We start from the raw sequence: 20244 nt of genomic DNA, 5'->3' as shown, positions 1-20244 counted from the left end.
TTCCAAATGTGTGTGGGTAGAATATATATCCCATGGGGGTAAAATTGAAAAAAGGTGAAAAAATTTTTTTTGGGACTTAGTCATTTTTCCGGCGTTTATCAGACTTTCAGATAGGGGAAATGACAGTGAGCGTTCCGATTTCAATTTCAGAGCGATTCGCCCGATGAGTCCTTCATATTTAGTCGTTTTCAACCAATTTTCAGAATTTTTGAAAATTTCACTTTTTTGTGAAAATATCCACTAAATGAGGGAATAATATGTGTGAGGGTACCCCAAGAGAGTTCCAAATGTGTGTGGGTAGAATATATATCCCACGGGGGTAAAATTGAAAAAAGTTGAAAAAAAATTTTTTTGGACTTAGTCATTTTTCCGGCATTTATCAGACTTTCAGTTAGGGGAAATGTCAGTGAGCATTCCAGTTTCAGTTCTAGAGTGATTCGCCCGATGAGTCCTTCATATTTAATCGTTTTCAGCCAATTTTCTGAATTTTTGAAAATTTCACTTTTTTGTGAAAATATCCACTAAATGAGGGAATAATTTGTGTGAGGGTACCCCAGGAGAGTTCCAAATGTGTGTGGGTAGAATATATATCCCACGGGGGTAAAATTGAAAAAAGTTGAAAAAATTTTTTTTTGGACTTAGTCATTTTTCCGGCGTTTATCAGACTTTCAGATAGGGGAAATGTCAGTGAGCATTCCCATTTAAGTTCCAGAGTGATTCGCCCGATGAGTCCTTCATATTTAGTCGTTTCCAGCCAATTTTCTGAATTTTTGAAAATTTCACTTTTTTGTGAAAATATCCACTAAATGAGGGAATAATATGTGTGAGGGAACCCCAGGAGAGTTCCAAATGTGTGTGGGTAGAATATATATACCACGGGGGTAAAATTGAAAAAAGTTGAAAAAAAAATTTTTTTGGACTTAGTCATTTTTCCGGCGTTTATCAGACTTTCAGTTAGGGGAAATGTCAGTGAGCTTTCCAATTTCAGTTCCAGAGCGATTCGCCTGATGAGTCCTTCATATTTAGTCATTTTCAGCCACTTTTCTGAATTTTTGAAAATTTCACTTTTTTGTGAAAATATCCACTAAATGAGGGAATAATATGTGTGAGGGTACCCCAGGAGAGTTCCAAATGTGTGTGGGTAGAATATATATCCCACGGGGGTAAAATTGAAAAAAGTTGAAAAAATTTTTTTTTGGACTTAGTCATTTTTCCGGCGTTTATCAGACTTTCAGATAGGGGAAATGTCAGTGAGCATTCCCATTTAAGTTCCAGAGTGATTCGCCCGATGAGTCCTTCATATTTAGTCGTTTTCAACCAATTTTCAGAATTTTTGAAAATTTCACTTTTTTGTGAAAATATCCACTAAATGAGGGAATAATATGTGTGAGGGTACCCCAAGAGAGTTCCAAATGTGTGTGGGTAGAATATATATCCCACGGGGGTAAAATTGAAAAAAGTTGAAAAAAAATTTTTTTGGACTTAGTCATTTTTCCGGCATTTATCAGACTTTCAGTTAGGGGAAATGTCAGTGAGCATTCCAATTTCAGTTCTAGAGTGATTCGCCCGATGAGTCCTTCATATTTAATCGTTTTCAGCCAATTTTCTGAATTTTTGAAAATTTCACTTTTTTGTGAAAATATCCACTAAATGAGGGAATAATTTGTGTGAGGGTACCCCAGGAGAGTTCCAAATGTGTGTGGGTAGAATATATATCCCACGGGGGTAAAATTGAAAAAAGTTGAAAAAATTTTTTTTTGGACTTAGTCATTTTTCCGGCGTTTATCAGACTTTCAGATAGGGGAAATGTCAGTGACCATTCCCATTTAAGTTCCAGAGTGATTCGCCCGATGAGTCCTTCATATTTAGTCGTTTCCAGCCAATTTTCTGAATTTTTGAAAATTTCACTTTTTTGTGAAAATATCCACTAAATGAGGGAATAATATGTGTGAGGGAACCCCAGGAGAGTTCCAAATGTGTGTGGGTAGAATATATATACCACGGGGGTAAAATTGAAAAAAGTTGAAAAAAAAATTTTTTTGGACTTAGTCATTTTTCCGGCGTTTATCAGACTTTCAGTTAGGGGAAATGTCAGTGAGCTTTCCAATTTCAGTTCCAGAGCGATTCGCCTGATGAGTCCTTCATATTTAGTCATTTTCAGCCACTTTTCTGAATTTTTGAAAATTTCACTTTTTTGTGAAAATATCCACTAAATGAGGGAATAATATGTGTGAGGGTACCCCAGGAGAGTTCCAAATGTGTGTGGGTAGAATATATATCCCACGGGGGTAAAATTGAAAAAAGTTGAAAAAATTTTTTTTTGGACTTAGTCATTTTTCCGGCGTTTATCAGACTTTCAGATAGGGGAAATGTCAGTGAGCATTCCCATTTAAGTTCCAGAGTGATTCGCCCGATGAGTCCTTCATATTTAGTCGTTTCCAGCCAATTTTCTGAATTTTTGAAAATTTCACTTTTTTGTGAAAATATCCACTAAATGAGGGAATAATATGTGTGAGGGTACCCCAGGAGAGTTCCAAATGTGTGTGGGTAGAATATATCTACCATGGGGGTAAAATTGAAAAAAGTTGAAAAAAAAATTTCTTTGGACTTAGTCATTTTTCCGGCGTTTATCAGACTTTCAGATAGGGGAAATGTCAGTGAGCATTCCCATTTAAGTTCCAGAGTGATTCGCCCGATGAGTCCTTCATATTTAGTCGTTTCCAGCCAATTTTCTGAATTTTTGAAAATTTCACTTTTTTGTGAAAATATCCACTAAATGAGGGAATAATATGTGTGAGGGTACCCCAGGAGAGTTCCAAATGTGAGTGGTTAGAATATATATCCCACGGGGGTAAAATTGAAAAAAGTTGAAAAAATTTTTTTTTGGACTTAGTCATTTTTCCGGAGTTTATCAGACTTTCAGATAGGGGAAATGTCAGTGAGCGTTCCGATTTCAGTTCCACAGCGATTCGCCCGTTGAGTCCTTCATATTTAGTCGTTTTCAGACAATTTTCTGAATTTTTGAAAATTTCACTTTTTTGTGAAAATATCCACTAACTGAGGGAATAATATGTGTGAGGGTACCCCAGGAGAGTTCCAAATGTGTGTGGGTAGAATATATATCCCATGGAGGTAAAATTGAAAAAAGGTAAAAAAAATTTTTTTTGGACAGTCATTTTTCCGGCGTTTATCATACTTTCAGATAGGGGAAATGACAGTGAGCATTCCGATTTCAATTTCAGAGCGATTCGCCCGATGAGTCCTTCATATTTAGTCGTTTTCAGCCAATTTCCTGAATTTTTGAAAATTTCACTTTTTTGTGACAATATCCACTAAATGAGGGAATAATATGTGTAAGGGTACCCCAGGAGAGTTCCAAATGTGTGTGGGTAGAATATATATCCCACGGGGGTAAAATTGGAAAAAGTTGAAAAAAATTTTTTTTTGACTTAGTCATTTTTCCGGCGTTTATCAGACTTTCAGTTAGGGGAAATGTCAGTGAGCATTCCAATTTCAGTTCTAGAGTGATTCGCCCGATGAGTCCTTCATATTTAGTAGTTTCCAGCCAATTTTCTGAATTTTTGAAAATTTCACTTTTTTGTGAAAATATCCACTAAATGAGGGAATAATATGTGTGAGGGTACCCCAGGAGAGTTCCAAATGTGTGTGGGTAGAATATATATCCCACGGGGGTAAAATTGAAAAGAGTTGAAAAAAATTTTTTTTGGACTTAGTCATTTTTCCGGCGTTTATCAGACTTTCAGATAGGAGAAATGTCAGTGAGCGTTCCGATTTCAGTTCCAGAGCGATTTGCCTGATGAGTCCTTCATGTTTAGTCGTTTTCAGCCAATTTTCTGAATTTTTGAAAATTTCACTTTTTTGTGAAAATATCCACGAAATGAGGGAATAATATGTGTGAGGGTACCCCAGGAGAGTTGCAAATGTGTGTGGGTAGAATATATATCCCATGGGGGTAAAATTGAAAAAAGGTAAAAAAAAATTTTTTGGACTTAGTCATTTTTCCGGCGTTTATCAGACTTTCAGTTAGGGGAAAAGTCAGTGAGCGTTCCAATTTCAGTTCCAGAGTGATTCGCCAGATGAGTCGTTCATATTTATTCATTTTCAGCAAATTTTCTGAATTTTTGAAAATTTCACTTTTTTGTGAAAATATCCACTAAATGAGGGAATAATATGTGTGAGGGTACCCCAGGAGAGTTCCAAATGTGTGTGGGTAGAATATATATCCCACGGGGGTAAAATTGAAAAAAGGTAAAAAAAATTTTTTTGGGCTTAGTCATTTTTCCGGCGTTTATCAGACTTTCAGATAGGGGAAATGACAGTGAGCGTTCCGATTTCAATTCCAGAGCGATTCGCCCGATGAGTCCTTCATATTTACTCATTTTCAACCAATTTTCAGAATTTTTGAAAATTTCACTTTTTTGTGAAAATATCCACTAAATGAGTGAATAATATGTGTGAGGGTACCCCAGGAGAGTTCCAAATGTGTGTGGGTAGAATATATATCCCACAGGGGTAAAATTGAAAAAAGTTGAAAAAAAAATTTTTTTGGACTTAGTCATTTTTCCGGCGTTTATCAGACTTTCAGTAAGGGGAAATGTCAGTGAGCATTCCAATTTCAGTTCCAGAGCGATTCGCCCGATGAGTCCTTCATATTTAGTCGTTTTCAGCCAATTATCTGAATTTTTGAAAATTTCACTTTTTTGTGAAAATATCCACTAAATGAGGGAATAATATGTGTGAGGGTACCCCAGGAGAGTTCCAAATGTGTGTGGGTAGAATATATATCCCAGGGGGTAAAATTGAAAATAGGTGAAAAAAAATTTTTTTGGACTTAGTAATTTTTCCGGCGTTTATCAGACTTTCAGATAGGAGAAATGTCAGTGAGCGTTCTGATTTCAGTTCCAGAGCGATTCGCCTGATGAGTCGTTCATATTTATTCATTTTCAGCCACTTTTCTGAATTTCTGAAAATTTCACTTTTTTGTGAAAATATCCACTAAATGAGGGAATAATATGTGTGAGGGTACCCCAGGAGAGTTCTAAATGTGTGTGGGTAGAATATATATCCCACGGGGGTAAAATTGAAAAAAGGTGAAAAAATTTTTTTTGGACTTAGTCATTTTTCCGCCGTTTATCAGACTTTCAGATAGGAGAAATGTCAGTGAGCGTTCCGATTTCAGTTCCAGAGCGATTCGCCTGATGAGTCCTTCATAATTAGTCATTTTCAGCCACTTTTCTGAATTTTTGAAAATTTCACTTTTTTGTGAAAATATCCACTAAATGAGGGAATAATATGTGTGAGGGTACCCCAGGAGAGTTCCAAATGTGTATGGGTAGAATATATATCCCACAGGGGTAAAATTGAAAAAAGTTGAAAAAAAAATTTTTTTGGACTTAGTCATTTTTCCGGCGTTTATCAGACTTTCAGATAGGAGAAATGTCAGAGAGCGTTCCGATTTCAGTTCCAGAGCGATTCGCCTGATGAGTCGTTCATATTTATTCATTTTCAGCCACTTTTCTGAATTTTTGAAAATTTCACTTTTTTGTGAAAATATCCACTAAATGAGGGAATAATATGTGTGAGGGTACCCCAGGAGAGTTCTAAATGTGTGTGGGTAGAATATATATCCCACGGGGGTAAAATTGAAAAAAGGTGAAAAAATTTTTTTTGGACTTAGTCATTTTTCCGGCGTTTATCAGACTTTCAGATAGGAGAAATGTCAGTGAGCGTTCCGATTTCAGTTCCAGAGCGATTCGCCTGATGAGTCCTTCATAATTAGTCATTTTCAGCCAATTTTCTGAATTTTTGAAAATTTCACGTTTTTGTGAAAATATCCACTAAATGAGGGAATAATATGCGTGAGGGTACCCCAGGAGAGTTCCAAATGTGTGTGGGTAGAATATATATCCCACGGGGGTAAAATTGAAAAGAGTTGAAAAAACTTTTTTTTTTCAACTTAGACATTTTTCAGCGTTTATCAGACTTTCAGATAGGAGATATGTCAGTGAGCGTTCCGATTTCAGTTCCAAAGCGATTCGCCTGATGAGTCCTTCATATTTAGTCGTTTTCAGCCAATTATCTGAATTTTTGAAAATTTCACTTTTTTGCGAAAATATCCACTAAATGAGGTAATAATATGTGTGAGGGTACCCCAGGAGAGTTCCAAATGTGTGTGGGTAGAATATATATCCCACGGAGGTAAAATTGAAAAAAGTTGAAAAAAAAATGTTTTGCACTTAGTCATTTTTTCCGGCGTTTATCAGACTTTCAGTTAGGGGAGATGTCAGTGAGCATTCCGATTTCAGTTCCAGAGCGATTCGCCCGATGAGTCGTTCATATTTGGTCATTTTCAGCCAATTTTCAGAATTTTTGAAATTTTCTCTTTTTTGTGAAAATATCCACTAAATGAGGGAATAATATGTGTGAGGATACCCCAGGAGTGTTTCAAATGTGTGTGGGTAGAGTACATATCCCACGGGGGTAAAATTGAAAAAAATTTTTTTTGGACTTAGTCATTTTTCCAGCGTTTATCAGACTTTCAGATAGCGGAAATGTCAGTGAGCGTTCCGATTTCAATTCCAGAGCGATTCGCCCGATGAGTCCTTCATATTTAGTCCTTTTCAGCCAATTTTCAGAATTTTTGAAAATTTCACTTTTTTGTGAAAATATCCACTAAATGAGGGAATAATATGTGTGAGGGTACCCCAGGAGAGTTCCAAATGTGTGTGGGTAGAATATATATCCCAGGGGGATAAAATTGAAAAAAGTTGAAAAAAAATTTTTTTTTGGACTTAGTCATTTTTCCGGCGTTTATCACTTTCAGATAGGGCAAATGTCAGTTAGCGTTCCGATTTCAGTTCCAGAGCGATTCGCCAGATGAGTCCTTGATATTTAGTCGTTTTCAGCCAATATTTTGGATTTTTGAAAATTTCACTTTTTTGTGAAAATATCCACTAAATGAGGGAATAATGTGTGTGAGGGTACCCCAGGAGAGTTCCAATTGTGTGTGGGTAGAATATATATCCCACGGGGGTAAAATTGAAAAAAGTTGAAAAATTTTTTTTTTTCAACTTAGTCATTTTTCCGGCGTTTATCAGACTTTCAGTTAAGGGAGATGTCAGTGAGCATTCCGATTTCAGTTCCAGAGCGATTCGCCCGATGAGTCGTTCATATTTAGTCATTTTCAGCCACTTTTCAGTATTTTTGAAAATGTCACTTTTTTGTAAAAATATCCACTAAATGAGGGAATAATATGTGTGAGGGTACCCCAGGAGAGTTCCAAATGTGTGTGGGTAGAATATATATCCCACGGGGGTAAAATTGAAAAAAGTTGAAAAAAATTTTTTTTCCGACTTAGTCATTTTTCCGGCGTTTATCAGACTTTCAGATAGGAGAAATGTCAGTGAGCATTCTGATTTCAGTTCCAGAGCGATTCGCCCGATGAGTCCTTCATATTTAGTCGATTTCAGCCAATTTTCTGAATTTTTGAAAATTTCACTTTTTTGTGAAAATATCCACTAAATGAGGGAATAATATGTGTGAGGGTACCCCAGGAGAGTTCCAAATGTGTGCGGGTAGAATATATATCCCACGGGGGTAAAGTTGAAAAAAGTTGAAACTTTTTTTTTTTTCAACTTAGTCATTTTTCCGGCATTTATCAGACTTTCAGATAGGGGAAATGTCAGTGAGCGTTCCGATTTCAGTTCCAGAGCGATTCGCTCGATGAGTCCTTCATATTTAGTCGTTTTCAGCCAATATTTTGGATTTTTGAAAATTTCACTTTTTTGTGAAAATATCCACTAAATGAGGGAATAATATGTGTGAGGGTACCCCAGGAGAGTTCCAAATGTGTGTGGGTAGAATATATATCCCACGGGGGTAAAATTGAAAAAAGTTTAAAAAAAAATGTTTTGGACTTAGTCATTTTTCCGGCGTTTATCAGACTTTCAGTTAGGGGAGATGTCAGTGAGCGTTCTGATTTCAGTTCCAGAGCGATTCACCCGATGAGTCGTTCATATTTAGTCATTTTCAGCCACTTTTCTGAATTTTTGAAAATTTCACAATTTTTGTAAAATTATCCACTAAATGAGGGAATAATATGTGTGAGGGTACCCCAGGAGAGTTCCAAATGTGTGTGGGTAGAATATATATCCCACGGGGGTAAAATTGAAAAAAGTTGAAAAAAAATGTTTTGGACTTAGTCATTTTTCCGGCGTTTAATAGACTTTCAGTTAGGGGAGATGTCAGTGAGCGTTCCGATTTCAATTCCAGAGTGATTCGCCCGATGAGTCCTTCATATTTATTCATTTTCAGCCAATTTTCAGAATTTTTGAAAATTTCACTTTTTTGTGAAAATATCCTATAAATGAGGGAATAATATGTGTGAGGGTACCCCAGGAGAGTTCCAAATGTGTGTGGGTAGAATATATATCCCACAGGGGTAAAATTGAAAAAAGTTGAAAAAAAAGTTTTTTTTCGACTTAGTCATTTTTCCGGCGTTTAATAGACTTTCAGATAGGGGAAATGTACAGTGAGCGTTCCAATTTCAGATCCAGAGTGATTCGCCCGAAGAGTCCTTCATATTTAGTCGTTTCCAGCCAATTTCCTGAATTTTTGAAACTTTCACTTTTTTGTGAAAATATCCACTAAATGAGGGAATAATATGTGTGAGGGTACCCCAGGAGAGTTCCAAATGTGTGTGGTTAGAATATATATCCCACGGAGGTAAAATTGAAAAAAGGTGAAAAAAATTTTATTTGGGACTTAGTCATTTTTTCAGCGTTTATCAGACTTTCAGTTAGGGGAAATGTCAGTGAGCATTCCGATTTCAGTTTCAGAGCGATTCGCCCGAGGAGTCCTTCATATTTAGTCGTTTTCAGCCAATTTTCTGAATTTTTGAAAATTTCACTTTTTTGTGAAAATATCCACTAAATGAGGGAATAATATATGTGAGGGTACCCCAGGAGAGTTCCAAATGTTTGTGGGTAGAATATATATCACATGGGGGTAAAATTGAAAAAAGTTGAAAAATTTTTTTTTTTCAACTTAGTAATTTTTCCGGCGTTTATCAGACTTTCAGATAGGAGAAATGTCAGTGAGTGTTTCGATTTCAGTTCCAGAGCAATTCGCCTGAAGAGTCCTTCATATTTAGTCGTTTTCAGCCAATTTTCAGAATTTTTTAAAATTTCACTTTTTTGTGAAAATATCCACTAAATGAGGGAATAATATGTGTGAGGGTACCCCAGGAGAGTTCCAAATGTGTGTGGGTAGAATATATATCCCACGGGGGTAAAATTGAAAAAAGTTGAAAAAAAAGTTTTTTTTCGACTTAGTCATTTTTCCGGCGTTTATCAGACTTTCAGTTAGGGGAAATGTCAGTGAGCGTTCCAATTTCAGTTCCAGAGCGATTCGCCTGATGAGTCCTTCATATTTAGTCGTTTTCAGCCAATAATCTGAATTTTTGAAAATTTCACTTTTTTGCGAAAATATCCACTAAATGAGGGAATAATATGTGTGAGGGTACCCCAGGAGAGTTCCAAATGTGTGTGGGTAGAATATATATCCCACGGAGGTAAAATTGAAAAAAGTTGAAAAAAAAATATTTTGGACTTAGTCATTTTTCCGGCGTTTATCAGACTTTCAGTTAGGGGAGATGTCAGTGAGCATTCCGATTTCAGTTCCAGAGCGATTCGCCCGATGAGTCGTTCATATTTGGTCATTTTCAGCCAATTTTCAGAATTTTTGAAATTTTCTCTTTTTTGTGAAAATATCCACTAAATGAGGGAATAATATGTGTGAGGGTACCCCAGGAGAGTTCCAAATGTGTGCGGGTAGAATATATATCCCACGGGGGTAAAATTGAAAAAAGTTGAAAAAAATTTTTTTTTCGACTTAGTCATTTTTTCGGCGTTTATCAGACTTTCAGATAGGGGAAATGTCAGTGAGCGTTCCGATTTCAATTCCAGAGCGATTCGCCCGATGAGTCCTTCATAATTAGTCCTTTTCAGCCAATTTTCAGAATTTTTGAAAATTTCACTTTTTTGTGAAAATATCCACTAAATGAGGGAATAATATGTGTGAGGGTACCCCAGGAGAGTTCCAAATGTGTGTGGGTAGAATATATATCCCAGGGGGGTAAAATTGAAAAAAAATTTTTTTTTGGACTTAGTCATTTTTCCGGCGTTTATCACTTTCAGATAGGGCAAATGTCAGTGAGCGTTCCGATTTCAGTTCCAGAGCGATTCGCCAGATGAGTCCTTGATATTTAGTCGTTTTCAGCCAATATTTTGGATTTTTGAAAATTTCACTTTTTTGTGAAAATATCCACTAAATGAGGGAATAATGTGTGTGAGGGTACCCCAGGAGAGTTCCAATTGTGTGTGGGTAGAATATATATCCCACGGGGGTAAAATTGAAAAAAGTTGAAAAATTTTTTTTTTTCAACTTAGTCATTTTTCCGGCGTTTATCAGACTTTCAGTTAAGGGAGATGTCAGTGAGCATTCCGATTTCAGTTCCAGAGCGATTCGCCCGATGAGTCGTTCATATTTAGTCATTTTCAGCCACTTTTCTGAATTTTTGAAAATTTCACTTTTTTGTAAAATTATCCACTAAATGAGGGAATAATATGTGTGAGGGTACCCCAGGAGAGTTCCAAATGTGTGCGGGTAGAATATATATCCCAAGGGGGTAAAGTTGAAAAAAGTTGAAATTTTTTTTTTTCAACTTAGTCATTTTTCGGCATTTATCAGACTTTCAGATAGGGGAAATGTCAGTGAGCGTTCCGATTTCAGTTCCAGAGCGATTCGCTCGATGAGTCCTTCATATTTAGTCGTTTCCAGCCAATTTTCTGAATTTTTGAAAATTTCACTTTTTTGTGAAAATATCCACTAAATGAGGGAATAATATGTGTGAGGGTACCCCAGGAGAGTTCCAAATGTGTGTGGGTAGAATATATATCCCACGGTGGTAAAATTGAAAAAAGGTGAAAAATTTTTTATTGGACTTAGTCATTTTTCCGGCGTTTATCAGACTTTCAGATAGGGCAAATGTCAGTGAGCGTTCCGATTTCAGTTCCAGAGCGATTCGGCAGATGAGTCCTTGATATTTAGTCGTTTTCAGCCAATATTTTGGATTTTTGAAAATTTCACTTTTTTGTGAAAATATCCACTAAATGAGGGAATAATATGTGTGAGGGTACCCCAGGAGAGTTCCAAATGTGTGTGGGTAGAATATATATCCCACGGGGGTAAAATTGAAAAAAGTTTAAAAAAAAATGTTTTGGACTTAGTCATTTTTCCGGCGTTTATCAGACTTTCAGTTAGGGGAGATGTCAGTGAGCGTTCTGATTTCAGTTCCAGAACGATTCGCCCGATGAGTCGTTCATATTTAGTCATTTTCAGCCACTTTTCTGAATTTTTGAAAATTTCACAATTTTTGTAAAATTATCCACTAAATGAGGGAATAATATGTGTGAGGGTACCCCAGGAGAGTTCCAAATGTGTGTGGGTAGAATATATATCCCACGGGGGTAAAATTGAAAAAAGTTGAAAAATTTTTTTTTTTCGACTTAGTCATTTTTACGGCGTTTATCAGACTTTCAGATAGGAGAAATGTCAGTGAGCATTCCGATTTCAGTTCCAGAGCCATTCGCCCGATGAGTCCTTCATATTTATTCGTTTCCAGCCAATTTTCTGAATTTTTGAAAATTTCACTTTTTTGTGAAAATATCCACTAAATGAGGGAATAATATGTGTGAGGGTACCCCAGGAGAGTTCCAATTTGTTGTGGGTAAAATATGTATCCCACGGGGGTAAAATTGAAAAAAGTTGAAAAAAAAATGTTTTGGACTTAGTCATTTTTCCAGCGTTTAATAGACTTTCAGTTAGGGGAGATGTCAGTGAGCGTTCCGATTTCAATTCTAGAGCGATTCGCCCGATGAGTCCTTCATATTTATTCATTTTCAGCCAATTTTCAGAATTTTTGAAAATTTCACTTTTTTGTGAAAATATCCTATAAATGAGGGAATAATATGTGTGAGGGTACCCCAGGAGATTTCCAAATGTGTGTGGGTAGAATATATATCCCAGGGGGGTAAAATAAAAAAAAATTTTTTTTTGGACTTAGTCATTTTTCCGGCGTTTATCACTTTCAGATAGGGCAAATGTCAGTGAGCGTTCCGATTTCAGTTCCAGAGCGATTCGCCAGATGAGTCCTTGATATTTAGTCGTTTTCAGCCAATATTTTGGATTTTTGAAAATTTCACTTTTTTGTGAAAATATCCACTAAATGAGGGAATAATGTGTGTGAGGGTACCCCAGGAGAGTTCCAATTGTGTGTGGGTAGAATATATATCCCACGGGGGTAAAATTGAAAAAAGTTTAAAAAAAAAAGTTTTGGACTTAGTCATTTTTCCGGCGTTTATCAGACTTTCAGTTAGGGGAGATGTCAGTGAGCGTTCTGATTTCAGTTCCAGAGCGATTCGCCCGATGAGTCGTTCATATTTAGTCATTTTCAGCCACTTTTCTGAATTTTTGAAAATTTCACAATTTTTGTAAAATTATCCACTAAATGAGGGAATAATATGTGTGAGGGTACCCCAGGAGAGTTCCAAATGTGTGTGGGTAGAATATATATCCCACGGGGGTAAAATTGAAAAAAGTTGAAAAATTTTTTTTTTTCGACTTAGTCATTTTTACGGCGTTTATCAGACTTTCAGATAGGAGAAATGTCAGTGAGCGTTCCGATTTCAGTTCCAGAGCCATTCGCCCGATGAGTCCTTCATATTTATTCGTTTCCAGCCAATTTTCTGAATTTTTGAAAATTTCACTTTTTTGTGAAAATATCCACTAAATGAGGGAATAATATGTGTGAGGGTACCCCAGGAGAGTTCCAATTTGTTGTGGGTAAAATATATATCCCACGGGGGTAAAATTGAAAAAAGTTGAAAAAAAAATGTTTTGGACTTAGTCATTTTTCCAGCGTTTAATAGACTTTCAGTTAGGGGAGATGTCAGTGAGCGTTCCGATTTCAATTCCAGAGCGATTCGCCCGATGAGTCCTTCATATTTATTCATTTTCAGCCAATTTTCAGAATTTTTGAAAATTTCACTTTTTTGTGAAAATATCCTATAAATGAGGGAATAATATGTGTGAGGGTACCCCAGGAGAGTTCCAAATGTGTGTGGGTAGAATATATATCCCACAGGGGTAAAATTGAAAAAAGTTGAAAAAAAAGTTTTTTTTCGACTTAGTCATTTTTCCGGCGTTTAATAGACTTTCAGATAGGGGAAACGTACAGTGAGCGTTCCAATTTCAGATCCAGAGTGATTCGCCCGAAGAGTCCTTCATATTTAGTCGTTTCCAGCCAATTTTCTGAATTTTTGAAACTTTCACTTTTTTGTGAAAATATCCACTAAATGAGGGAATAATATGTGTGAGGGTACCCCAGGAGAGTTCCAAATGTGTGTGGTTAGAATATATATCCCACGGGGGTAAAATTGAAAAAAGGTGAAAAAATTTTTATTTGGGACTTAGTCATTTTTTCAGCGTTTATCAGACTTTCAGTTAGGGGAAATGTCAGTGAGCATTCCGATTTCAGTTTCAGAGCGATTCACCCGAGGAGTCCTTCATATTTAGTCGTTTTCAGCCAATTTTCTGAATTTTTGAAAATTTCACCTTTTTGTGAAAATATCCACTAAATGAGGGAATAATATATGTGAGGGTACCCCAGGAGAGTTCCAAATGTTTGTGGGTAGAATATATATCACATGGGGGTAAAATTGAAAAAAGTTGAAAAATTTTTTTTTTTCAACTTAGTCATTTTTCCGGCGTTTATCAGACTTTCAGATAGGAGAAATGTCAGTGAGCGTTTCGATTTCAGTTCCAGAGCAATTCGCCCGAAGAGTCCTTCATATTTAGTCGTTTTCAGCCAATTTTCAGAATTTTTGAAAATTTCACTTTTTTGTGAAAATATCCACTAAATGAGGGAATAATATGTGTGAGGGTACCCCAGGAGAGTTCCAAATGTGTGTGGATAGAATATATATCCCACGGGGGTAAAATTGAAAAAAGTTGAAAAAAATTTTTTTTGGACTTAGTTATTTTTCCGGCGTTTATCAGACTTTCAGATAGGGGAAATGTCAGTGAGCATTCCGATTTCAGTTCCAGAGCGATTCGCCCGATGAGTCCTTCATATTTAGTCGTTTCCAGCCAATTTTCAGAATTTTTGAAAATTTCACTTTTTTGTGAAAATATCCACTAAATGAGGGAATAATGTGTGTGAGGGTACCCCAGGAGAGTTCCAAATGTGTGCGGGTAGAATATATATCCCACGGGGGTAAAGTTGAAAAAAGTTGAAATTTTTTTTTTTTTCAACTTAGTCATTTTTTCGGCATTTATCAGACTTTCAGATAGGAGAAATGTCAGTGAGCATTCCGATTTCAGTTCCAGAGCCATTCGCCCGATGAGTCCTTCATATTTATTCGTTTCCAGCCAATTTTCTGAATTTTTGAAAATTTCACTTTTTTGTGAAAATATCCACTAAATGAGGTAATAATATGTGTGAGGGTACTCCAGGAGAGTTCCAATTTGTTGTGGGTAAAATATATATCCCACGGGGGTAAAATTGAAAAAAGTTGAAAAAAAAATGTTTTGGACTTAGTCATTTTTCCGGCGTTTAATAGACTTTCAGTTAGGGGAGATGTCAGTGAGCGTTCCGATTTCAATTCCAGAGCGATTCGCCCGATGAGTCCTTCATATTTATTCATTTTCAGCCAATGTTCAGAATTTTTGAAAATTTCACTTTTTTGTGAAAATATCCTATAAATGAGGGAATAATATGTGTGAGGGTACCCCAGGAGAGTTCCAAATGTGTGTGGGTAGAATATATATCCCACAGGGGTAAAATTGAAAAAAGTTGAAAAAAAAGTTTTTTTTCGACTTAGTCATTTTTCCGGCGTTTAATAGACTTTCAGATAGGGGAAACGTACAGTGAGCATTCCAATTTCAGATCCAGAGTGATTCGCCCGAAGAGTCCTTCATATTTAGTCGTTTCCAGCCAATTTTCTGAATTTTTGAAACTTTCACTTTTTTGTGAAAATATCCACTAAATGAGGGAATAATATGTGTGAGGGTACCCCAGGAGAGTTCCAAATGTGTTTGGTTAGAATATATATCCCACGGGGGTAAAATTGAAAAAAGGTGAAAAAAAATTTATTTGGGACTTAGTCATTTTTTCAGCGTTTATCAGACTTTCAGTTAGGGGAAATGTCAGTGAGCATTCCGATTTCAGTTTCAGAGCGATTCGCCCGAGGAGTCCTTCATATTTAGTCGTTTTCAGCCAATTTTCTGAATTTTTGAAAATTTCACTTTTTTGTGAAAATATCCACTAAATGAGGGAATAATATATGTGAGGGTACCCCAGGAGAGTTCCAAATGTTTGTGGGTAGAATATATATCACATGGGGGTAAAATTGAAAAAAGTTGAAAAAATTTTTTTTTTCAACTTAGTCATTTTTCCGGCGTTTATCAGACTTTCAGATAGGAGAAATGTCAGTGAGCGTTTCGATTTCAGTTCCAGAGCAATTCGCCCGAAGAGTCCTTCATATTTAGTCGTTTTCAGCCAATTTTCAGAATTTTTGAAAATTTCACTTTTTTGTGAAAATATCCACTAAATGAGGGAATAATATGTGTGAGGGTACCCCAGGAGAGTTCCAAATGTGTGTGGGTAGAATATATATCCCACGGGGGTAAAATTGAAAAAAGTTGAAAAAAATTTTTTTTGGACTTAGTTATTTTTCCGGCGTTTATCAGACTTTCAGATAGGGGAAATGTCAGTGAGCATTCCGATTTCAGTTCCAGAGCGATTCGCCCGATGAGTCCTTCATATTTAGTCGTTTCCAGCCAATTTTCAGAATTTTTGAAAATTTCACTTTTTTGTGAAAATATCCACTAAATGAGGGAATAATGTGTGTGAGGGTACCCCAGGAGAGTTCCATATGTGTGTGGGTAGAATATATATCCCACGGGGGTAAAATTGAAAAAAGTTGAAAATTTTTTTTTTTTCAACTTAGTCATTTTTCCGGCGTTTATCAGACTTTCAGTTAGGGGAGATGTCAGTGAGCATTCCGATTTCAGTTCCAGAGCGATTTGCCCGATGAGTCCTTCATATTTAGTCCTTTTCAGCCAATTATCTGAATTTTTGAAAATTTCACTTTTTTGTGAAAATATCCACTAAATGAGGGAATAATGTGTGTGAGGGTACCCCAGGAGAGTTCCAAATGTGTGCGGGTAGAATATATATCCCACGGGGGTAAAGTTGAAAAAAGTTGAAAATTTTTTTTTTTTCAACTTAGTCATTTTTTCGGCATTTATCAGACTTTCAGATAGGGGAAATGTCAGTGAGCGTTCCGATTTCAGTTCCAGAGCGATTCGCTCGATGAGTCCTTCATATTTAGTCGTTTCCAGCCAATTTTCTGAATTTTTGAAAATTTCACTTTTTTGTGAAAATATCCACTAAATGAGGGAATAATATGTGTGAGGGTACCCCAGGAGAGTTCCAAATCTGTGTGGGTAGAATATATATCCCACGGTGGTAAAATTGAAAAAAGGTGAAAAAATTTTTATTGGACTTAGTCATTTTTCCGGCGTTTATCAGACTTTCAGATAGGGCAAATGTCAGTGAGCGTTCCGATTTCAGTTCCAGAGCGATTCGGCAGATGAGTCCTTGATATTTAGTCGTTTTCAGCCAATATTTTGGATTTTTGAAAATTTCACTTTTTTGTGAAAATATCCACTAAATGAGGGAATAATATGTGTGAGGGTACCCCAGGAGAGTTCCAAATGTGTGTGGGTAGAATATATATCCCACGGGGGTAAAATTGAAAAAAGTTTAAAAAAAAATGTTTTGGACTTAGTCATTTTTCCGGCGTTTATCAGACTTTCAGTTAGGGGAGATGTCAGTGAGCGTTCTGATTTCAGTTCCAGAGCGATTCGCCCGATGAGTCGTTCATATTTAGTCATTTTCAGCCACTTTTCAGAATTTTTGAAAATTTCACAATTTTTGTAAAATTATCCACTAAATGAGGGAATAATATGTGTGAGGGTACCCCAGGAGAGTTCCAAATGTGTGTGGGTAGAATATATATCCCACGGGGGTAAAATTGAAAAAAGTTGAAAAATTTTTTTTTTTCGACTTAGTCATTTTTACGGCGTTTATCAGACTTTCAGATAGGAGAAATGTCAGTGAGCGTTCCGATTTCAGTTCCAGAGCCATTCGCCCGATGAGTCCTTCATATTTATTCGTTTCCAGCCAATTTTCTGAATTTTTGAAAATTTCACTTTTTTGTGAAAATATCCACTAAATGAGGGAATAATATGTGTGAGGGTACCCCAGGAGAGTTCCAATTTGTTGTGGGTAAAATATATATCCCACGGGGGTAAAATTGAAAAAAGTTGAAAAAAAAATGTTTTGGACTTAGTCATTTTTCCGGCGTTTAATAGACTTTCAGTTAGGGGAGATGTCAGTGAGCGTTCCGATTTCAATTCCAGAGCGATTCGCCCGATGAGTCCTTCATATTTATTCATTTTCAGCCAATGTTCAGAATTTTTGAAAATTTCACTTTTTTGTGAAAATATCCTATAAATGAGGGAATAATATGTGTGAGGGTACCCCAGGAGAGTTCCAAATGTGTGTGGGTAGAATATATATCCCACAGGGGTAAAATTGAAAAAAGTTGAAAAAAAAGTTTTTTTTCGACTTAGTCATTTTTCCGGCGTTTAATAGACTTTCAGATAGGGGAAACGTACAGTGAGCGTTCCAATTTCAGATCCAGAGTGATTCGCCCGAAGAGTCCTTCATATTTAGTCGTTTCCAGCCAATTTTCTGAATTTTTGAAACTTTCACTTTTTTGTGAAAATATCCACTAAATGAGGGAATAATATGTGTGAGGGTACCCCAGGAGAGTTTTAAATGTGTGTGGTTAGAATATATATCCCACGGGGGTAAAATTGAAAAAAGGTGAAAAAAAATTTATTTGGGACTTAGTCATTTTTTCAGCGTTTATCAGACTTTCAGTTAGGGGAAATGTCAGTGAGCATTCCGATTTCAGTTTCAGAGCGATTCGCCCGAGTAGTCCTTCATATTTAGTCGTTTTCAGCCAATTTTCTGAATTTTTGAAAATTTCACTTTTTTGTGAAAATATCCACTAAATGAGGGAATAATATATGTGAGGGTACCCCAGGAGAGTTCCAAATGTTTGTGGGTAGAATATATATCACATGGGGGTAAAATTGAAAAAAGTTGAAAAATTTTTTTTTTTCAACTTAGTCATTTTTCCGGCGTTTATCAGACTTTCAGATAGGAGAAATGTCAGTGAGCGTTTCGATTTCAGTTCCAGAGCAATTCGCCCGAAGAGTCCTTCATATTTAGTCGTTTTCAGCCAATTTTCAGAATTTTTGAAAATTTCACTTTTTTGTGAAAATATCCACTAAATGAGGGAATAATATGTGTGAGGGTACCCCAGGAGCGTTCCAAATGTGTGTGGGTAGAATATATATCCCACGGGGGTAAAATTGAAAAAAGTTGAAAAAAATTTTTTTTGGACTTAGTTATTTTTCCGGCGTTTATCAGACTTTCAGATAGGGGAAATGTCAGTGAGCATTCCGATTTCAGTTCCAGAGCGATTCGCCCGATGAGTCCTTCATATTTAGTCGTTTCCAGCCAATTTTCAGAATTTTTGAAAATTTCACTTTTTTGTGAAAATATCCACTAAATGAGGGAATAATATGTGTGAGGGTACCCCAGGAGAGTTCCAAATGTGTGTGGGTAGAATATATATCCCACGGGGGTAAAATTGAAAAAAGTTTAAAAAAAAAGGTTTTGGACTTAGTCATTTTTCTGGTGTTTATCAGACTTTCAGTTAGGGGAGATGTCAGTGAGCGTTCTGATTTCAGTTCCAGAGCGATTCGCCCGATGAGTCCTTCATATTTATTCATTTTCAGCCAATTTTCAGAATTTTTGAAAATTTCACTTTTTTGTGAAAATATCCTATAAATGAGGGAATAATATGTGTGAGGGTACCCCAGGAGAGTTCCAAATGTGTGTGGGTAGAATATATATCCCACAGGGGTAAAATTGAAAAAAGTTGAAAAAAAAGTTTTTTTTCGACTTAGTCATTTTTCCGGCGTTTAATAGACTTTCAGATAGGGGAAATGTACAGTGAGCGTTCCAATTTCAGATCCAGAGTGATTCGCCCGAAGAGTCCTTCATATTTAGTCGTTTCCAGCCAATTTTCTGAATTTTTGAAAATTTCACTTTTTTGTGAAAATATCCACTAAATGAGGGAATAATATGTGTGAGGGTACCACAGGAGAGTTCCAAATGTGTGTGGGTAGAATATATATCCCACGGGGGTAAAATTGAAAAAAGTTGAAAAAAAAGTTTTTTTTCGACTTAGTCATTTTTCCGGCGTTTATCAGACTTTCAGAGAGGGGAAATGTCAGAGAGCATTCCAATTTCAGATCCAGAGCGATTCGCCCGAAGAGTCCTTCATATTTAGTCGTTTCCAGCCAATTTTCTGAATTTTTGAAAATTTCACTTTTTTGTGAAAATATCCACTAAATGAGGGAATAATATGTGTGAGGGTACCCCAGGAGAGTTCCAAATGTGTGTGGGTAGAATATATATCCCACGGGGGTAAAATTGAAAAAAGTTGAAAAAAATTTTTTTTGGACTTAGTTATTTTTCCGGCGTTTATCAGACTTTCGGATAGGGGAAATGTCAGTGAGCATTCCGATTTCAGTTCCAGAGCGATTCGCCCGATGAGTCGTTCATATTTAGTCATTTTCAGCCACTTTTCTGAATTTTTGAAAATTTCACTTTTTTGTAAAATTATCCACTAAATGAGGGAATAATATGTGTGAGGGTACCCCAGGAGGGTTCCAATTTGTTGTGGGTAAAATATATATCCCACGGGGGTAAAATTGAAAAAAGTTGAAAAAAAAATGTTTTGGACTTAGTCATTTTTCCGGCGTTTAATAGACTTTCAGTTAGGGGAGATGTCAGTGAGCGTTCCGATTTCAATTCCAGAGCGATTCGCCCGATGAGTCCTTCATATTTATTCATTTTCAGCCAATTTTCAGAATTTTTGAAAATTTCACTTTTTTGTGAAAATATCCTATAAATGAGGGAATAATATGTGTGAGGGTACCCCAGGAGAGTTCCAA

This window comes from Phyllobates terribilis, unplaced genomic scaffold (assembly GCF_046119375.1).
Source record: "Phyllobates terribilis strain yellow unplaced genomic scaffold, ASM4611937v1 Scaffold_13__5_contigs__length_258822181, whole genome shotgun sequence".
Lineage (NCBI taxonomy): Eukaryota > Metazoa > Chordata > Amphibia > Anura > Dendrobatidae > Phyllobates > Phyllobates terribilis.
Note: the sequence above shows the minus strand (reverse complement) of the source record.